The sequence below is a fragment of the Corapipo altera genome, unplaced genomic scaffold, assembly GCF_003945725.1.
Source record: "Corapipo altera isolate COAL_440 unplaced genomic scaffold, ASM394572v1 49, whole genome shotgun sequence".
Classification (NCBI taxonomy): Eukaryota; Metazoa; Chordata; class Aves; order Passeriformes; family Pipridae; genus Corapipo; species Corapipo altera.
Window position 1 is genome coordinate 11,960,771 of NW_020884879.1, and position 20,731 is coordinate 11,981,501.

Sequence of the window (20,731 nt, forward strand, 5' to 3'; positions counted from 1 at the left end):
AAAAAGGAAAAGGATGGTTGGGTAGTTTAAATAGTTCAAGATGAAAAGGTAAAGGGAGACCATTTTCAATAAAGGGACCATTTATAGCAAAAAGAAACCATTCACAGTGAAAGACACCATATGTTTGCAAGTGAGGTTTACATTGGCAAATGCCATTATGCAAACATTGCAAAAATATGTCCTCTGAATCCCAATTTGCCCTTTCATCCACACAGAAGGGTGGGTTCAGTGGCCTTGAGTGTTTTAGGATCTTTTAAGTGTAAATTTGTGCTTCCTGGGTTTGCCAGCTAATAGGATAGAAGACTAGTCCTGCACACACTTCCCATGTTTCACTTACAATATGCACGGTTTAGGGAAGAAATTAAATTATCAACACATTGATCTGCAAGTGTGTACCGAGTTTTTCTACAGTACAGGTATAAGCCTCTTACATGCACAAGAGATGAAGGGAAAATGGGAACAGGCCAGTGCTCACAAACCAATGGGCAAAACTAGTGTGTATTCTCCCAGTGTTCAAATGTGTAAAACGGGACTATTATGGCTGCCCATGAGAGTTTACACATTAAGCTAGAGGACACTAAAATTATGGGAGGATAGTTTCAAGTTCTTTAAGAAAAACCAAGGAATAGGAAGTATTTTTTTAAGGATTAAAAATATTACAGTCAAAAGGAAGCTGAAGAAATAAAAAATGTAGTGTGTTTAAGGGCACACTAAAAAATTTAGAGAATAATCTATGTAGTTTCCTGGAGCTTTTCCTTTCCCTAAAAGGATCTAGCCCTGGGAAAAAAATGTGTCAAGAACTATAAAAAATGGCAAAGACAACAGGAATTGCTGATGATGTAAAGTAAGCACAAAAGTGAATTCCTGTAGACAGTAGAAGAGTAGAAGGGAAGTGGGATTTTTTTTTCCCCCTAGCAAACTAAAAGAAAAAGTGAGTTAAAGGATGAAATAGGATGTCTCTGAAACACAATGAAAGGGAATGCAAATGATAATCAAGGGATCTGACATGGCAAAACTCCTGTGTAAATAGTTCTTTATTTCTTTAGGAAGGAAGCAGAACTAAAGATACACCCAGATGTAAATTCAAGGAAGAAGATGAGAAGCTCAAGGGGAAAATTTGCAATAAGGGGATGATAAATATGTATTTACCTAGCTGTAATAATTTCAGATCTTTAACATTAGATGATATTCCTGAAGGATTATGAATTTCATCTAGTAGCTATTGAAAAGGAGTGTCTCTTTGTCAGTGGAACTGATAGACGTTAAATCCACTACTTGCAAATTAAACATTTAAAAAGGAAGCAGTGAATCAGGAAAATACATAATATCTTCTACTGTTTAAAATAAAAGGAGCTGAATAATGAGCCTGATCATTTTTTTCAGTAGAAGAGCACAAGCAGGCATTGGCTTACAGGTGTTGGCTTTTCATCTGGGAAGTTTATGAGAAAGGGGAAGCACTGATCAGGATCAAGAGGCAAGGGAATAACAACATATTTGAGTCTGTAAAATGATGATGAAAGGAGTGTCAGTTCTTCATTCATTCTACTAAGTTTTGCTTATCAATGTATAAACATCCATAGATGACAAAGTGCTCATGTGCCCTGTTCTGGTAAAGCTATGAAATCATACCTTCAGAGTGCAATCTGGCTTCCTATATCACAAGATATTACATTTCATGAAAGTGTTATGTATTAATTAATTACTTGGTTATCAGTAAATAATAACTTGTGTTTAGCCACAGCACATTTTCCAGAAATTCCAGACCTGAAGACATCAAGGCATGAAGAATTCATTACTTTGAGAGCTTGTTTAAGTGGTTGATCTCTTTCAGTGTTATGTAATGGGTATCTACTCTAATTTGAATTTTTCTGGCTTTAACTTTCAGTCACTGGTTCATATTATGCTTGTTTGCCTTGACAGAAGAGCCTTTTTTGCTTTGTGTTTTTTCTCTAATGTACTCACCCCCTTTAGTCTGGTCACCTCTGTGTGATCTAAATACTGATACCAAAATTCTCCTGTGTAGCTCTTGTTTTCACCTCTGTGTACTCATTAATTTCTTTTTTATCTTCATGTTGAAGATTCACATTAGTCTTTATTTTGCTGTTGAATCAAATATTGAATCTTTTGTTCTGCTGCCATTTAGTATAAACATTAAATCCTCTTTCTGAGCAAGGGTATCCAGGAGTCAGTCTACCGAATGTGGACACAGACTGCATTATCATTTTACCTTTTGTTGACCTAAAATGCCATTCATCTGAATGAGTCCTAGTGTTTATTTTTAATCTGAATCTTGTACACTAGTAAATCATATGCCTCATCAAAATCTGTAATCTCATTATATGTTTCTTTGTCAAGACATAGTTCCAGGAAAACTATTGTCAGTAGCATTAATTATAGTTCTCTACATCAAGCTTTTATGACTGTAGTCCCATATAAATGGTATTTTGTAGTTTTCCTGTGACTTTTGTCAGACTAACCAATTATGTAGATTATCTCCTTTCTCTTTTTTCTTTAATATTTCTTGTAATATTAATTATAATAATTCTTATAATATTTCTACAATGCTAAAATTATTTAATTTTTATAATATTTTACTGTATTTGTTAAAAATTTGCTGAAGAGACTGAGGGTCTGTTCTTATAGAAATCCAGGGTGTGAGTACATAGATTTAAATCAGATTTAAAAATCATAATTTTGTGATTTTGTATACCACTTAGCTACTAAAGTGCAAAATTCTTTAAACACACATCTTGTACACAGATCAGACTCCTCTCCAAGCATGAAACTCACAAAATATTTGTGAATATTTTATCTCTTTATCATCACTAAGCTGGGAGGGAATGTCGATCAGCTGTAAGGCAGGAGGGCTCTGCAGAGGGACCTGGACAGACTGGAGAGTTGGGCTGATTCCAACGGGATGAGGTTCAACAAGGCCAAGTGCCGGGTCCTGCACTTTGGTCACAACAACCCCATGCAGTGCTACAGGCTGGGGACAGAGTGGCTGGAGAGCAGCCAGGCAGAAAGGGACCTGGGAGTTTGAATCGACAGGAAGCTGAACATGAGCCAGCAGTGTACCCAGGTGGCCAAGAAGGCCAATGGCATCCTGACCTGGATCAGGAACAGTGTGGCCAGCAGGTCCAAGGAAGTGATTCTTCCCCTGTACTCAGTGCTGGTGAGGCCACACCTGGAGTACTGTGTTCAGTTCTGGACCCCTCAGTTCAGGAAGGACATTGAGGTCCTGGAGCAGGTCCAGAGGAGAGTAACAAGGTTGGTGAAGGGACTCAAGCGCAAGTCCTATGAGGAGAGGCTGAGGGAGCTGGGGTTGTTTAGCCTGGAGAAGAGGAGGTTCAGGGGAGACCTCATCACTCTCTACAACTACCTGAAAGGAGGTTGTAACCAGGTGGGGGTTGGTCTCTTTTCCCAGGCAATTATCAGCAAGACAAGTTGTGTCAGGGGAGGTTTAGGTTAGATATTAGAAAGAACTTCTTTACAGAGAGGGTGATCAGCCATTGGAATGGGCTGCCCAGGGAAGTAGTGGATTCTCCGTCCCTGGAGATTTTTAAAAAGAGACTGGATGTGGCACGTAGTGCCATGGCCTAGTAACCGTAGTGGTAGTGGATCAAGGGTTGGACTTGATGATCTCGGAGGTCCCTTCCAACCCAGCTGATTCTATGATTCTATGATCATCTACAAATGCACTTTTTCAGCAAATAATGACTTTGGGTTTCTTCTCTTATTATAAAAGTGTTACTTATTTGTCTGAAACCTGGTTATGGATTTTCCTGAATTGTTCATCAATATTTTTATAGCCTGCAATTTCTACTTCATATCAATATTTGTTTACTCCTTTTTCCACTTACAATCAGTTTTATTTCTAATCATTTTTTCTACTCATCACTGAATCAGTACCATATTTTAAGTATAGCTGCTCTATTTTTTTCGTATTATGGAGTTTTGACACTTTGTCACATTTTACAGTCAGTAAAGAGCTCCCTATTTTCATTGAAATTTTTCTACCTTTTTCCTCTTAGTTGTGTCACTTTTAATCAGTGACAGATAATAAACCATATGATTTCAAAGTATATACAGCAGGAAACAAATTATTTGGAAAGCAGTTTGCAGTTTCAAAGTCCAGTAGCCAACTGCAGTTAATAATTATGAAGGAGTAAGTACTTAAAGGGACGACAGACAGGAAATGACAGGCAGTGAGATCACACTGTAATCTGTAAACTGCTAGAAAGACGCTTAGCTCACATCCTCAGATTTGCAATTCAAAACAGTTTAACTGGAACCTTGGAAAAGGAGATATTTCCATTCAGATTTCTATTTTATCATTCATTAATCATGTTTCATGTAGTTAACTAGGAAGAAGAAACTGATTTTGTTTTAGCTTAAATGTTTTGCATAGAAACACTGAACACTGATTTCTTGAATTAGTATTCTTCCAAGGTGATAATAACATCAAAAATAATGTAGTAATAGCTGGCTCAGATTAGATATCTGGCAAAAAGGACTACTAAAGGAATTTATCTTTGCATCCCCAGCCTTAAAAAATTGAGATCTTACAGACACAGAAATGCTTATATTCAGAAATGCAAATGGACTGGTAACTTTCCAAGCCACTGAACAACACCAAACAACTGCCATCAGAAATAAAAATCCTTTCATACACTGAACATGAAATATTTTTCCAAAACGCTCCAGATTTCCATGTAATAATTTATCCAGTCGTTCTAAGAGTTCACCTAATAGTTTGTATGTCCTGCAATACATCCATGTACAGCAGTTTTATATGAAAAGAGCCTGGAGGAAAGCGTCAGAGGAGACTTCTTCACTAAAAAGAAGAGTTTAATATCAGACTTTTTATTCTTTCAGTAAGATTTTGTATTTCACAGTCTCTACCCTTCTGTTTAAGAATCTGAAAACAGGCATTTTCTGGTTTACATTGAAACACAGGAGTCTTAAATATCTCTTCAGCTGCTTCCTAATATTTGTTCCACAGGAAGGGAGTTAGTTCATAGCATAGTGTGCTTTGTTTTATCCACATCAGCAAAGCAGATAAACTCAGCCTCTCTTCATCTGGGAAAGAGGCAGAATAGCACCAGGAGACAGGACAATACTGAAGGATTATTGTGAATGTTTCAGGGAACAAGACGACTTTCAGGTAAGCAGAAAAGATCCTCGTCTACTTACACACTCCTGTGCTGCTTCCCAAACTGTTTAACTGTGTTTAACCACTTTCTCTGAAATAGCTTATTTTTAGCTCCCAGCTATGGGTCAGTATTTCTTATATCAAACTTAAATTCTCCTAAATTCTATTATTGTTATTACTGTTAAACACTTAAAATCTCATTTTGGCCCTGAAAAGCTCTGACTTGGGTATGGTAGCATACAGTTGAGCACTGGGTATTCCCTTCACGCTGAAGATGGCCCATTCCCAGCAGTTATATCTGACACACGTGGACTGGTGTCATATAGGAGGAGCCAGCAGGGCTTTTCCCTGAAAATCTAATGCTGAGATTTGACTACTTATATACTTTGATTACACTACAGTTCTTTCCAGAGAGACCCTATCATATGAAATGGCAGGCTCCTCTTGAGTCCCCGGCATGCTTTTTGCTTTGGCAGATCTCTCCTTAGAATTCAGGGAGGCAAAAGATTCTTTTCAGGTTGCAAGGCATCATTTATAGTTTCTTCGAAGTTTTCCTGAACTGTCTGCATTAGCACTAAGTAGAAGGCCTGCTGCAGTGAGACTGATGGCACTAAATCAAAGCGCTGACAAAGCTTCTAAAGCAGTTCTTCTGTGCACTTCCCGTGAGCACTTTCTGTCCTTCCCTCTTTTTACCATCTCTGTTCAGGGCTAAGCTTTTGGCACAGTCATCAACACACAGCTTTGTCAAGCTGCAATTTACTAAGTAAAAGTATGGAAATACAAAATTAAAAGCTTGTTTATCACACAGCATCTTCACCAGGATAGGGCATCAAAGTAAGTTGTTCTGTGACAGGAAGATTAGTGCTTTTTCAGTGTCACAGGGAAAGTGAAATCCATGCCAGACTGTGCAGTGCATCAAGCCCAAAAAGCTGCAGGAGTTTTTCTGGTCAGTTTATCCTTTCGTAGTTAAAATCCCAAACACTCCGCAAAATCCCTGCAACATGGTGTTTCAAATGAGGAACTGCAAGAGTGGCCAATAAAAGTGGGCATGCTTTGCTAATGAGGGCATATTGTGCCAGCTCTTTACAAAAAATAGCATGTTTTCAACCCACCTCAAACCAGCTTCACTCTATAGATGTGGAGAGAGAAGAGAGAGAGACTATGGTGCTGTTTATTCCTTTCTACTCGCCTCAGTCTGGCATCTCACAGAAGCTATGGATCGTATTCGGTCTGATCTTGCTCTCATTAAAAAATGACAATGTTTTGTGTGGAAGTTGGATTGCCTAAGGGGGAAAATGGCAGTAGTCAGATTCTTAACACACACCCAAATATAACATGCTCTCAGATCACATTGCTGCTGGCTTTAACACCAATAATATGATTGGCAACACTCAGTTTGTGGCCTTCATTAGGTTCAGGAGTTAGACACTACAGTAAATTGTAACTTTACAGCTACTCTTCAAGGTATTTATATGCAGATTCAGACAGTACTGCAATGTATGGAGAGCACCCATTTGGGGGGTTCCAGTTTTAAGAAATTTTGTAGTTTATATAGCATTCAACTAAGGCAGCTATTTTTTCTAGTATTAGACTTTTTTTTCTTAAGTACTTTCTTTTGTAACTTAAATAATTCCTTATATCCTCATGTTTAAATTATATTCCCATACACATTCCATCCATCAGAGTTGATGAGAGTGTGACAGCACATACTGTATCTTCCAAAGAGCTGACATCTCACACCCTCATTAGCAGAAATGTATCTAGAAGCTATAAATGCTTTTCTAAAGATACATACAACACAGCTCCCTATGACTTATTCACTTCTTGCTTTCCTTCAAAAGCAGCTGAAAGAGGCACTCTGCACCTGCCTTCTCCTGACATCTGTTTCTAAATGAGAAAGGAGGCAATGAATGTTAAGCTGAAGGGACTTATTTTATTTATGATTACAAAGATCCTTGGCTTGAAGAATCAGTTCAATTCCAGTGCCTTTCACCTTCCCTGCTATGCAGGGAGACAAAGAGAGCATTCATAGACACCACACATGTGACACAGGGCAGTCTAATGGCATTAGAACAGTTCAGTGAAACATTAATGAATTTACAGTGATGACAGGACAACAGTGCCAGGATCTTGTCTGCTCTGTGGTAAGTAGTTTTATAAGTAACCTCAAACACAAATATCCAGTCAGGATTCTAACTAAAATCTTTCTTTTTCTGACTAAACATAATCAACTGTTTTTCTTTTGAAACCAGTAGCCATTCTCTTGTTTGCTGTGTCTCAGGTGTGTCTCCATCCCTGTCAGATCTCAGACTGTTCTCACCAAGCTCAGATAAGACTTCTGTTCTTTCAAGTATCTGATAGTACAAATTAATTTTTGCCTATAATCTCCTGTACCTCATGCTAGTAACCTCAACAGTTGCTTGAAAGTAAGATATAGAACTAAAAACCTTGCACACAAAAATAGGTGGCATGATCTTGTCCTTAGCACTACACCTTTAATCCAACTTTACATTTGCATCTTTTTCTTCACATCATACCTCCCTGCTGTCACATATCTGTGCCTACTTAAGTATTTGGGTGAGGTGGATATGTCAGGTGTTAAATCAGATATCAGCAAGGTTCTTGAGATGAGGAAATATGTAAGCACTGGCTGTTTACATAAGATTTTATCCTGCCTCACTGACATCAGAAAGGTTATTGCCACTTAAATAAGCATGGTGACAGAGACAGAAACCTCTGGTAGTATGCCCATTTCCAGAATCCTGAAGAGGAAAGTGTTGAGCTTGAGGAGATAAATATGTGGGGAAGCTTCTCTGCATAGTCTACCAAGAGTAGCAGTCACACTTCATCATCCACAAAATTATTCACAAAATCAGTAATTTCATTGTAGACATTCACTCACAAGGAGAACTGTGAGTCTGTACTTGAAGCAAAACAAACTACTGCCAGTATTTCTAAAACATCTGTGGTTTTAAATATATCCCATGAAAGTTCTCTGAAGAAACAGGTGATCTTCCAAATGCTATAAGATACATATTATCAATCACATTGTTCTTTCCAAGGGTAATGAAGTAGACAAGGAACACAAAGAAGAGCATAACTGTACATTTTCAGGGATCTGTTAAATCTCACTGAAGCTGATTTCACCTACTTAGACGAAGACAGGCTGGGGTGGGAAAACATGCACTGCAGCCTGAAGTGTTTCTACAGAATGGGTAAGTACAGTAAAGCTTGCCTTCCTTTAGTTTTCTCCAGCACTAATATCAGTAAAACCAAGCAGTAAGGGGTGCAGTGTAGATCAGCTTATTGCATAAATACCCAAAGGTCTGGAAAGACTGGTATAGCTCAGCAAATCCTTTGTGGTTAGTACCCAAGTCAGCAAGACCAAAGGTAACTTTCATAACAGGTGAAGTCTATTAGTACAGCAATAAGGTCTGTAGCTGCGCTCCAGATGCGCTGTAGCAGTTTTCTTACAGAAAATGTGGCTCTAAGGACATTGTCATGAGAGAGGAACTACGGAAGCAAGGCAGAGCAGAAGTGCATCCACAGAGGTTTATTTACTCCCCAGTCTGATTGTCAATTGATTTTAGTGAGACTTCTGATGTCAGCAGGGATTACTGGGAGGAAAAGATAAATCTATTCCTTTTTCCATCAGAAATGCTTTGAGAATCAGACTTACAAAAATGTATTATATAGGATTGATTTCCTTCATTAGCCTCATTTCAGTAATGTTATTAGCTATAAATCACAAGACAATTTCTTATGGAATTACATTCTTATTAATATCACAACATCCTCATCCCCCCATCAGTTATCATATTCATTTTTCACATGCCAGAAATCCCAATAAAATTAGCCAACTGGACACTAATAGCATGGCTGTATCTTTCCCTCTTCCACACATTCTGTTAGCTTGTTTTTATCTTACTTTCTCTTTTTAATTTTTTTTGTTGTCAAATTGTATTGCAGAGCACAGAATGCTTTTCTGTCCTTACAATGTCTCATACATTAAAAATGCATTAGGGAAGTTATCAACTACCTCGATTTGCTTTAAAATGTCTTTTCTTCATAGCTACTGAAAATAAGGCTCATGAATGCATTAATCCTAAACAGAGTAAGTGATCCAGGCCAAAACTTAGTATTAAAAGGATGGAAAAAAAAAAAAAAAAAAGTATAGCTTTCTTCTTATGCTTGATGTTCAGAATAATTCATTCCTGATAATAGTCACAACAATAATAGGAAGTTGAAGAGAAAATAAAATGACTGTCTAATTCAAAACTGAGAAGAAAATTAGTTTTCCTAAACAACCAAAAAACTGCTTTCAAAAGTGATTTTATCTCTATGGAATTGGTATAAAAGTCATGCTGTTACATACTCCTTCTGTTCAGTATCTAAAAGGCCAGGAGAGATATTTTTTCGCACATATTCCCAGCCCTGCTGTATTCCCTTTGTGCTTTGTGGGATCAGCACAAAAGGTCTAGAAAGTAGGCTGGAAAAATCAGCTGCAGGTTCTCCTTGAGAGAAGGGCTCCCCAGGTACCACAGTGCCAGTACAGGCAGCTGTTCCCCACCAGCAGCTTGCTCTTTCTCTCCAGCATACTGGACTGACCAAGGTCATGACATTCACTATGCTCCTTACCTGTGGGTGGGAAAGCCCAGCCTCTAAGGAATGCAGCTGATGAGGAGCAGCAAAGCATCCCCCATCTACCCCATAATCAGGTGCCAAAAGGTCCCTGCTGTCTCCCTGGATGTCAGGATTCTACATGCACCTACACCCTGCAGGTTTATACATGAATTCTTTTTAACAGTACTTATTAGCAGCAGAAGAACATGACTGCATCCATGACTATGACATGGGGCTTCCTGCAGAGATAACACTTTTTGTTTTATTATATAAGCAATGATTTCACAGAATGGCTGAGGTTGGAAGGCATCTCTAGAGACCAACTAGTCCAAACTCCCTGTTCAAAGCAAGGAAAGCTAAAGCAGATTTGCTCAAGCCCATGTCCCATTGAGCTTTGTATGTCTCCAAGGATGGAGACTCCACTACCTCTCTGGGCAACCTGTGCCAGTGTTTAACCACCTACATATTAAATATTTTTTTTCTTAAGTGGAATTTCCTGTTGTCTCTTGTCCTGTCATTGGGCACCAGTGAAAAGATCCTGGCTCTATCCTTTTTATCCACCTCCATCAGGTATTTATTCACACTTATGAGATCCCCTTGAGCCTTCTTATCTCATGGCTGAATCACTGCAACTATTTCAGCCTTTCCTCATAGAAGAGATGCTCCAATTCCTTAACAATTTTCTTGGCCCTGCACTGAACTTTTTCTGGTAGCTCTGCATCTCTTTTGTCCTGGATAACCCAGAACAGGACACAGCACTACAGGTGTGGCCTCAACAGCACTGAGCAGAGGGGCAGGATCACCTCCCTTGACCTGCTGGCAACACTGTTCCAAGTACAGCTTTTCAGCTGGTTTACCTTACAGCTTTTACAGGTACCTGCAGTTGTTCCTTTGACTTGGCATTTCCCTTTTCTGAACTTCAAGAGGTTCCTGTCAGCCTGTTCCTCCATTTGCAAACATTTGGTATAGCAATCACTCCTTCCAGTTTTGTATCATCTGGAAACCTGCTGAGAGTGCGCTCTGTCCCACTGTCCAGGTAACTTAAGAGGATGTTAAACTGTTTTGGCCCCAGTATCAATCTCCTTTGTACACCTCTGGTGAGTGGTATCCAGGTGGACTATGTGTGGTTGATCACAATGTGAACGGCCCAGCAGTTCAGGCAATTTTCAGTCTCACTGCTCAGTCCTCTTACCTAGGCTGTACCCTAGTGTGTATTTGCCATTGAGGATGTTACAGCAGCCAGTGTCATAAACCTTACTGTACTCAAGACTACAACATCCACTGTTCTCTCTTCATGCACCAGACCAGTCTCTTTGCCACGGAAGGCTCCCAGGTTGGTCAATAATGATTTTCTCTTCCTAGACCTATACTAACTACTCCCAATCACTTGTATTTCACATGTTTGCAACTACTTATTCAATCCTTTCCCCAGGGAATGAGGTGAAGCTGACTGGCCTGTAGTTCCTTCTTGAAGAAAGGAGTGACATTTGCTTTCTTCCAGTCCTCAGGAATCTCCTTTGATGGCCATGGCATTTCAAGAATGGCTTCAAAGTGACGTTGGCTAGCTACTTCAGCACTTGTGGTTGCATCCCATCAGGTCCCATGGACTTGTGTTCAGCCCAGCTGTCTAATTGTTCCCTAATCTGGTCCTTCTCAACTAATGGTAATTCTTCCTTATTCCAGATATTTCCCCGCGTCTCAGGGATCTGAGATTCCTGAAGGCTGGTCTTACCAGTAGAGACCGATGAGGAAAGAACAGTGAGTATATTGGCCTTTTCCACGTCCTCTGTCACCATGTCCCCTTCCCCCTTCAGCAGTGGACCCGCATTTTCCCCAGTGTTCCTTTTGCTGCTGAAGTACCTGTAGAAACCTGTCTTTTTGCTGTTCACATCCCTTACCAGATTCAAGTCCAAGTGGGCTCTGACTTTCCTAACCTGATCTCTGCATACTTCGGCAATGTCTCTATATTCCTCCTATATCACCTAACTCTACTTTCACCTCTTGAACATTTCTTTTTTATCTTTGAGCTTCTTGTTCATCCTCCTTCCACTTTTCTTTTACTTCCTGCAGGTGGAGACTGATCACTGTTGAGTCTGGAAGAGGTGATACTTGAAAATCAGTCAGCTTTCCTGAACTCCTCCTCTATTCTGCAGAATGGTGTCTTGAGACAGGATTCTTCCAAGAAGGTCCCTGAACAGGCCCATTGTTTGCTTTCCCGATGTCCTGGGTTGTTAACTTGCTGACTGCTTTCAGGATCCTGAGCTCCACTACTCCATGGTCATGGTGGCTAGAGCTGCTCCTGGCATTCACATTACCAACCAGTTCTTCTTGTTTGTAAAAGTCAGGTCCTGCAAAGCATCTCCTTTCTTCACCTCCTTAGTCACCTGTGTCAGGAAATTGTCCTTCAGTGCATTCCAGAAACCTCCTGGGTTGCTTTTGTCCTGCTGTCTTGCTCCTCCAACATATATCAGGGTTGTCGATGATTTCTGTGAGTACCTGGGTTAGTAAATATGAGATTTCTTCTGGCTATCTGAAGGAGATCTGATCTATTTCTACCTGATCAGATAGTCTGTAGCAGACACCCACACCGATGTCACCCGCATCAACCTGCCAGCCAGCCCAGACTCACAAGCTCTCAGCTGGCTCATGGTAGAGGTCCGTACGTTCCTACCTCTCTCTCTAAAACAGGGCAACTGCTCCTTCTCACCGTCCTGACCTGTCCTTCCCAAAGAGCCTGTATACAGCCTTTGCAGTACTCTAGAGATTTCAAAATTCAGGCTCCATCTACTGAAGAATTCAAAGGTGAGCATTTTCCTCTTTTTTATTTTTTTATTTCTTTTCCAAATAACTGGCAACAAACAGAAAGTCCATTTCTCAGTACTATTGCAAAGCGCATGTGTTATAGTCAAATATGTTCTATGCTAGTGCTAATTTTATAACAATGAAATGTTTCTATCAAAAGGTGCTTATCACCAAAATTAAATAGTAGTGATAAATGGCTTGTTAATATTTTTCTGTGAGCCAGTTTTTAAATGGGTCACATTGTTCTTCTCTTTGCTAGCAACCTAAAATAGAAGTTATTATATCAACAGTGTGTTGCACATAAAAAAATGTTATCTGAAATTGAGTTTGGTAATGTTTTCACTTGAAAATTAAGGCTATAATAGTATAGTTACTGAAAATTATCGTAGTTTACTCTTTATTTTCCTGTTTAAAAGCAATATTCTTGATAGCAAAAATTGCAATTGGAGTTCTGACCAGAGAAAATGATCTCTTGGGAGAGGCAATAAGGAAAATGAATGTTCATGTTGAGAGTATAGCATTATCAAGGCTTCTTTTCCCTTCATGGGCCAAATTCTCTTCTGGTATATTTGTTGCAATTGCACAGACTTCAGTGAGACTGCACCAATTTATACTATAGAGAATACTGGACATTTGTTGTCGTTGTTAAAATTGAACTAAGTTGCAAAAATAATGATAAAGTTGAAATAAAACCATTGACAGTATTTTCTTTCAAAAATCTTGGATTTGAGAAGCTATTTACAGACATCAAACTGTGATCCATTTCTCCCTGGAGTGTATTGCAGATGTGCAGCTGCAGCTCTCTGACACCAAGGAAAATATGAGCTATCCACAGACAGCAGCAAAAAGCCAGGCACATGCAGGCCACCCAAGGCATATGGGGCCATCCAAGAGTCACCAGCAGCTCCAAGGGAGGGGTTTTTTATGTTCACTGTGAAACACTCTGGGAAAATGGAAATTCAGATGTGCATAGGGTGCAAGTTTTTTGGCCCAGCTTGGATTTGTGCATCACAGCAGTGCTGATGAGGATTGTGTTCAGGCAATGTCACATGTGGCTGCAGAGAATTCCTTCTCAGAGAATGGATTTCCTCACTACTGTGTAAGCAGCTTCTGTTCCTGGTCAGCTCTCAGTTCAGGATTAAGGGGTGACTCAGGGCTCCACTTCAGTGGCTTAAGTTAAAGTAGGGCAAGAATGGTCAAAGTTGTTTGCAACAATCAAGAGCGTAATGAGGGAAAATAAAGAGGTCTTTCCACCACCTGCTGAGGAGAACAGAAGTGCAGGAGAAAACAGACTCAAGTACAAGGTCCTGACTATTCCTGGTACCATGTGTTAGACTCTTTGGGGATTCTTCAGGGACATGAACTTCACTTGCACTAAGATCAGTGAAAACCTATGGATTCAATCTGTTTCTCATAAAAAAGTAAGCCTGAGTCTCTCCAGTGTACAAGTGAGAACTGTCTGAAAGTCACAGGGAAATAAAGGGCTGAAGGGCTAAGAATTTTGTGCTTCTTTTTCTTTTTATACACTTCATATTCCCACAGATCCTATGGGAAGCATAGGACTTCAGCACAGGGACAGCCAGAAAGATTCAGGGCTGTTAAATTAGTAGCTTGTTTAAATCCCAAGGTAAACTAGTTGTGCTATATTAATCTATGAACCCTCACATCAAATCTAGAGCCTCTGAGCAGTACAGATATTTTGAGATGATCTAATTGTGATTGGAGAGAAGGGAAAGTATGGGCACAAGTAATGCTGTACTGTGTGCCGCAGTGGAGTTAGCACACAGCGCAGTGCAAAAAGCTGACACAGGCAACACAGCCAGAACACGAGGGGGCAAAGGTATCTAGGTATTTCTAAAAATTAGTTGCTGAAATAATCCTAGGAGAGCAGATTTGAAATGCTTGCTAGGAAACTGAGGAAGATTTGTAAAGAAAAACTGTGAGATTTTGGAAATGGTGGGGGGATTGGAAAGAGCAGGGAAGGCTACTGCTCCCACTCTTGTGGGAGTTTTTCCAGCTCTTAAACAGGAATCAGAGGCACCCCAGCAAGCTTTGTTTTCTAAACTCAGCCAGGACCAGTTAACAGTAGTGTTTCTCACCAGAGTGAATTAAATGATACAGTTTTTAACAGAGTATTGGGAAGCAGGAGACAGGTCTTGACAGGTGAAGGATGCACCATGGAGCCAGGTGAGAGGAGCATTCAGGTAACCCCAGGATCCTAGGCAATGTTCTTTTGTGAGTCCACTGCTGGCAGAGACTGGGGGGTAGATGAATTATATCCTTCCCCACTCACACCTACATTAACAACACTATGAAAGCACATGGAAATCATCATGGTATTGTCAATTTAATCACTAATATCAAACAAGAAGGGAATAGAGAAGACTTCTAATATACTGCTGGCAAATGTGAAATTTGTAGTATATTGCTATATTCACCTTCTCTGGGTGGATGACGTATACTCACTGAGACTTATGTTTTTACAAAATTCTTGCCAACGCTTTTGTTTTTACTCAACTATACAAACGGTTGAAAATATTTTTTAAAAAATCTACACTGTAGACAGAAAACAAAATGAATAAGCATTTTGCAGATTCTGACTCCTTCAAGGTGTGATTGATCATCCCATTGCCATAGGTCAACCTCTGCCATAGAAAACTCCAGATAATCTTCAGCTGCATTTCCTAAACCATTAATAGGACAGACAAGGCCAAGATAACAATGCACAATTTATTTTCCAAAAGCAGCTGACAGGAGGAAATGGATACCAAATGAATTAACTCATTAGAACAGTACAGCACATTTAGAAATTCAAAACAGACTGCCTGGAATGATTTAAATGTAACACAAGGTTAATGTCAGTCCCTTGCTTAGGCATGTCAGTGTTGTAATCTTGTGCTCCAGTTTTAGAAAGGTTGATGGGTGCACACCCTGGGACTTGCAGGTTGGGGTGAGCTAGACTTAATTAATTACATGACTAGAATACCACCTATCATGGCCCCACACAGGTTGCATAGTATGTGCAAGGGTTACATGCACATGCATGGACACACACACAAAACACACAGACATGACAACACTTTCTAATATAAATAAAAAATTCCATTCCTTGCTTGTTGATAGTCAGTATTAAAAATAGTAGGTATCTTATAGGCTGTAAATACATTCTGTCTTTTAAGAAGCTGCACCCATGTCCAGAGCAAAAACCTGTCAGTTGTCTTGAGGGAGAAAAGTTTCTCTCATGCCTGATTTATAACCAACAGAGGATTTCTTAGAAATTTGGTTTTAACATTTGTCAGCCACAAGTTGTCAAACAAGCCTATTTTCTCCTGGTGACTTTCCACCTGTGTGTCTTTCACAGTTACAAGAGTGTATTTTTAGAAAATTGTGGACTTCTACTCAGCATACCAGACTCCATTACAGCACTGCTAAGGTAATATCTACATTTATAGCCGTCATTAATATGGTATATTTAAGAGCTTTAGTTGCATTTTATCCTTCATGGGGTAATAAGATGTAATTAAAGGAGTCAGGGGCTGTATTACAGAAATATTTGCCACCACATGTGTAGCACAAAGATTACTTTGCAAAGAGACAACTGGGAGCCAAAGCAGTTCAGGGTATTTCTTCACATATTCATGGCAAAAGTACAATGGCACTTATTAAAAAAAATTCTAACACAAGTCTTTGTTCAATCACTGTGTCTGAAAATGGCTTAAATTTGATTAGTATGTGCAGGTAATGGGGACTAGGCAACAGCATAAAAATGGTCCTGTTGATTTATGTCTGAAGAGTCCAGATACATGATCTACAATCTGCAGCTGAAAAAAGCTTTTTGCTTTCCTTTTGCTGCAGAAATCACTTGGAACAAGGGTCATCCCAAAACAAAAGCAATTCAAGCAGCCTATCTGAGAGGAAGATGAGGAAGGAAGGAAGGGGGTTTATTTCATCTTCCGCACTGCCAATCATTTTACATCGTCCCAGATTATGCAATATACCATAGCAGGGACTGTGAAACATGAGTTCATCAGGAAAGCGCACATTTGTTAGTGCTGCTGCCACGTGTGGTCTCAGATGTCTGAGGTAGAAAGGTCAGAGTTACAGACTTAACAGCATCACCATCGGGCCTCAGTCCACACCGACTCCTGGTTATCCATGAGGAAAGAGGTTAAACGCTTTCATGTAAATCTGTTTATCCTGTAGTCATACAAAGAAGAATCTAGTTAAATTAAGTAGCTCCCTTAAGAATGACAGTTACTGTGCAGTACAGATTAAAACAAAATTGTATGAATTAGAGATCTGATTTCATTTTGCAGTGATGGTTTACAATGTGTAGTGTCCGACAATATATCCTAAATTGAGGATTTAAAATGTATAACGATGTGTAATGTCTTTGGTGCTCAAACTCTTGTTCCTTTGTTTGCATCTAAATCATGGTGAGAAAAAACTGGGTTGGCATAAGGCACAAGACTTTGTCTCATATTAAAAAAAAAAATCAGCTCTGATGGAATGAGGTAAAATTACAAAACTAAGAGCAAGATTATGTCAGATCAGGGGTTGTTTCACATGGTCACAACCTTTCTTTTCCTTGAATATCTGGGTTTATTATATTTCAATAATCTTTAGAAAAGTGTTGAAAATCCATTTTTTAAACTGGTCTTTGTCCTTTGACTGAATTCCTCACATAGACATGCACACACACCCTTAATCCTTTCCATTATGCACCAACAGGCTTCAGTGGAGCCCCCAGTCACAGCACTTCTAAAGCCAAACACGTTGGGTCTCCTGTTGAAGCTATCTTGCAAATTCTTGCAGACCAGATGTGTGATCCCAGTTCAAGCAACCAGCCAGCTCTGCAAATTGCGGGTACAAATCAGATACAGTCTTCTTCCTTTATTTTGTTCTGGCTTAAAGCAGCTCTCTGAGATCAACCTCATCCATGCAATTGTCCCAAAGAGAATTGCTAGATTTAGCTGACAGATGCATAAAATCTCATGTTGTCACAGAATTCCCATGTCTAGTCAGCACCAGATGTCAAAGAATGCAAATCTACAGCTGGGTCTGGTGTTCATTTGTTCTCCAAATTCCTTCCATCACAGCTGTTGTTTTCCACCTTCATGTACATAAAGCTGCATTTTCAGAAGCAGGAGATAGACCATGGCTCCTTATATTGATGTGGATATATATGTTTCTTTATTTGCATGGAAAACACCTTTTTGGATGGAATAATAGTGTATTTGTGAGTGTATGGTGAGTGTATTTGTGAGAGTATGCTCACACATCAGTATTGAAAACAGCTTTGCTTATCTTATAATCTCTTCTCAACAAGTTCTGAACCAAAGTTGTTTTTCCAAGTAGCTATTTAGAGGTACAGAATTGGATTGTCACCCTTGCTTAGGTCTCCTGGGCACCATGGAAACTATAAGCATGGCCACAGTAGTACAAAACAAAAGGTCTGTAGACATGAGGAACTGCAGAGCAGTGTTTCCTCAGTTATCTTCAGAGGCCTTTGATGGCCAATCTTAGTGTCTCTCAGGAAAGGAAGCTCTAGCCTGGGACAATAATGATTGTTTTGAAATTTTGTTCTCTCTTATGTAGATATTACCAACCTACACAGCTTTTGAAATATTGTCAGTGAGCACCATTAAAATAATATGTCTGCAAGAGCTGAGTTGATGTGAATTTTTCCTTTTCTTTTTCCTATCTAAATAAGTGGAAAATTTGAAACAACAGGTAAGGGTGACTACAGCAGTCTACATGTTTTCCTGAGCTTTCTGTAAATGAAGTCAGAGGTTCAGAATTTCCAAGGTTCACTTCCAGTGACTTCAAGTGTAGCTTAGATTTCATTTCCTTAAATGAAGGTAACATGCATATGGAGACCTTTTCTTTCTACTTACTTGTGATGATCTTCAATTCAGTGTGAGTTCTCTGTTGCACAAATACTAGTCACAATCTAAGAAAATATTTGATTTCTTACACCTCTGTATTTCAGCCAGGCAAGAAAGCTGGTTTTCTCTAGGGCTGAGGACACATTACTGTGTTTAAAAGGGATGAGTCTTAAATTATGAGTGTGGTGAGTACTCAGAACACAGGTTCAAATTGAAACAAAAAGTCCAAAATAGACAATTACACGTAAATTCCTGATTTTTAAGGAAAGCATAGCACACACTTTACCATTGCAACATGCCTTATATTAGACTCATAGTTTCTCAGAATGTTCACCTTTTCCTGAACTGTTTTTATTGACTTCAGCTAGACGAGGATATTGTGGTCTTGGTTTTATCCCCTACATGTTTCAATGCCTGCACCAAATGCAATTCCCCTAACAGCGCTGTCTCCCTAACTTCACTGAAACCTGAGGTGGTAAACCAGCAGTGCTGTACAGATTTCTCATCCAGTACCTGTAAATAGCATAGACTCACCTCGCTGGAACTACTACACACTTCAAGTCATGACCTGGCTTGCATGAAGTTATCCCAGCTCTGTCTACATCTCTGCTACCCAATGCTTCCAGTTCTCACCCTAGGGCAAGCAGAGGCAGGTCGGGTACCTGCATCTGTCGTATGAATACTCATAAACCTTCACGTTCCCAATAAGATTGAATCAAATAAACAAATCTGGCTAGAAAATAATGAAAAGTTGACTCTTAAGGTTGCATAAGCTGATGCCAGAGTCCTACTATTCTCATGAAATGCTTTAACATAACTTGAGTGATAACTATGAAACACACAAGAGGAATAAAGACGTAGTGTGAATCCCCAGGTATTTCTGTATTTATTAACTGTGGCCGTAAGACAGAGTAATGGTAATGAAAATGTTAAGTGGCAAAGGCACTTTTGGGAAGTCTAGCAGTGTTTATTACTACTATTATTATATACATATCCACAATATCCATTTTTAAAGTAGATAATAGCATCGATTTAGGAAAGCACTGATTTAAGATAAAAAAAAAAAAAAGTGGTGCTTAATGGTTTTACATTAAGCATTAGCAGAGCCATCCACTATCAGATAAGAGGAAAGGAGAGAGAAGAGTATAAAATACTTTGTTTGAAGTTATATGACCCAGCACAAATAGCCCTAGTGACATTTTAAGATCAAATAGTCCCAGCATCAGATACATGTACTTCAAATCACAAGGGGAAGTTTTGACAAGTTGAGCCTGATCTGTCTAGGATCTAGTGCTAGTGCTCTGAGTGACAGAAACTTTTATTTAATTCTGACTTCCTGGAGTTTATCCTGCATATTTTTAAAAGTATCAGCAGGTTGCATGTACTTATTTGACATTGAATGCTTTATAGCAACAATATCTCAATGAACTGCTCATTAAAAAAATTAAAAATGTGTTTACCTAGTTATATTTTTAGATTATTATATTTAGATTAGTGACTGTTTTTCTGAAGGAATAGAAAGGAATTACTCCCATGGTAAAAGCAAATATTTCTGAAATTGATGAAGAAATACATGTTCAGGTGTTAAAAACAAACAAACAAAAAACAAACAAAAAAAAAACCAACCTAGCCAGAGATGACATTTAAATATGATAATTCATGAAAGGAATATTAAAATGTTGAACAAATATTAAAGAAAGAGGAAGAGTTGAGAAAGGTGGGGAAGTCGGGGAGTTCTTCATACTCTCTGTATCATCAAAAATACATTAAATCTGAGACTGAAAGATGCTGAGAATCAAACTGAGAGAAGTCACTAGGAAAACAAAGTGCAGTTGTACCCAGAGTAAAGCACAGAGGATGCATGAGGAGGGGGTTAAAAACCTGTCTGAATTGGTGTTTGAAAGGTTTGGGGGAAGCATCATTCTGAGACAAATGGGCAGGTGGGCAGCAGTTGCATAAAAAAATAACTGTGGGGAAAAGTAATGTCACCTATGAAAATCATTGGGAAGGATGGTTAGAGTTTCTTCCCTCGCAAAGGTTTTCATTCACGGGAAGCAAATAAAGGACATTTGTGCAGTAAAAAGCAGTTTGTCTGAGCCTGCCCCTCATGCTAGAAACATCACTGCTGTCAGAAAGGAAACACACATTTTCAGCCAGCAGGTTGAGAGTCACTTTCCAGTTGCCTCGGTCTCCAGGAGTCAATATGCAGTTGGAGATGGACACTGTGCACACTGAGCCCTGGCAGCACCAGCATGAGAAATGGGGC

The 20,731-nt window shown here is 39.3% G+C and overlaps 1 long non-coding RNA gene across 2 annotated transcripts; it reads left to right on the plus strand.

The window, feature by feature from the left end:
* The first annotated feature begins 4,815 nt into the window (after nt 1–4,815).
* Nucleotides 4,816–20,084, plus strand: LOC113945085. 2 transcript variants are annotated; one of them, XR_003526935.1, is made up of 6 exons: nt 4,816–5,164; nt 10,649–10,811; nt 11,459–11,533; nt 12,464–12,577; nt 15,939–16,010; nt 16,433–20,084. It is a non-coding gene; the product is annotated as an uncharacterized LOC113945085 (long non-coding RNA). The 2 variants fall into 2 exon arrangements; XR_003526936.1 differs by lacking the exon at nt 15,939–16,010.
* Nucleotides 20,085–20,731: the final 647 nt, after the last annotated feature.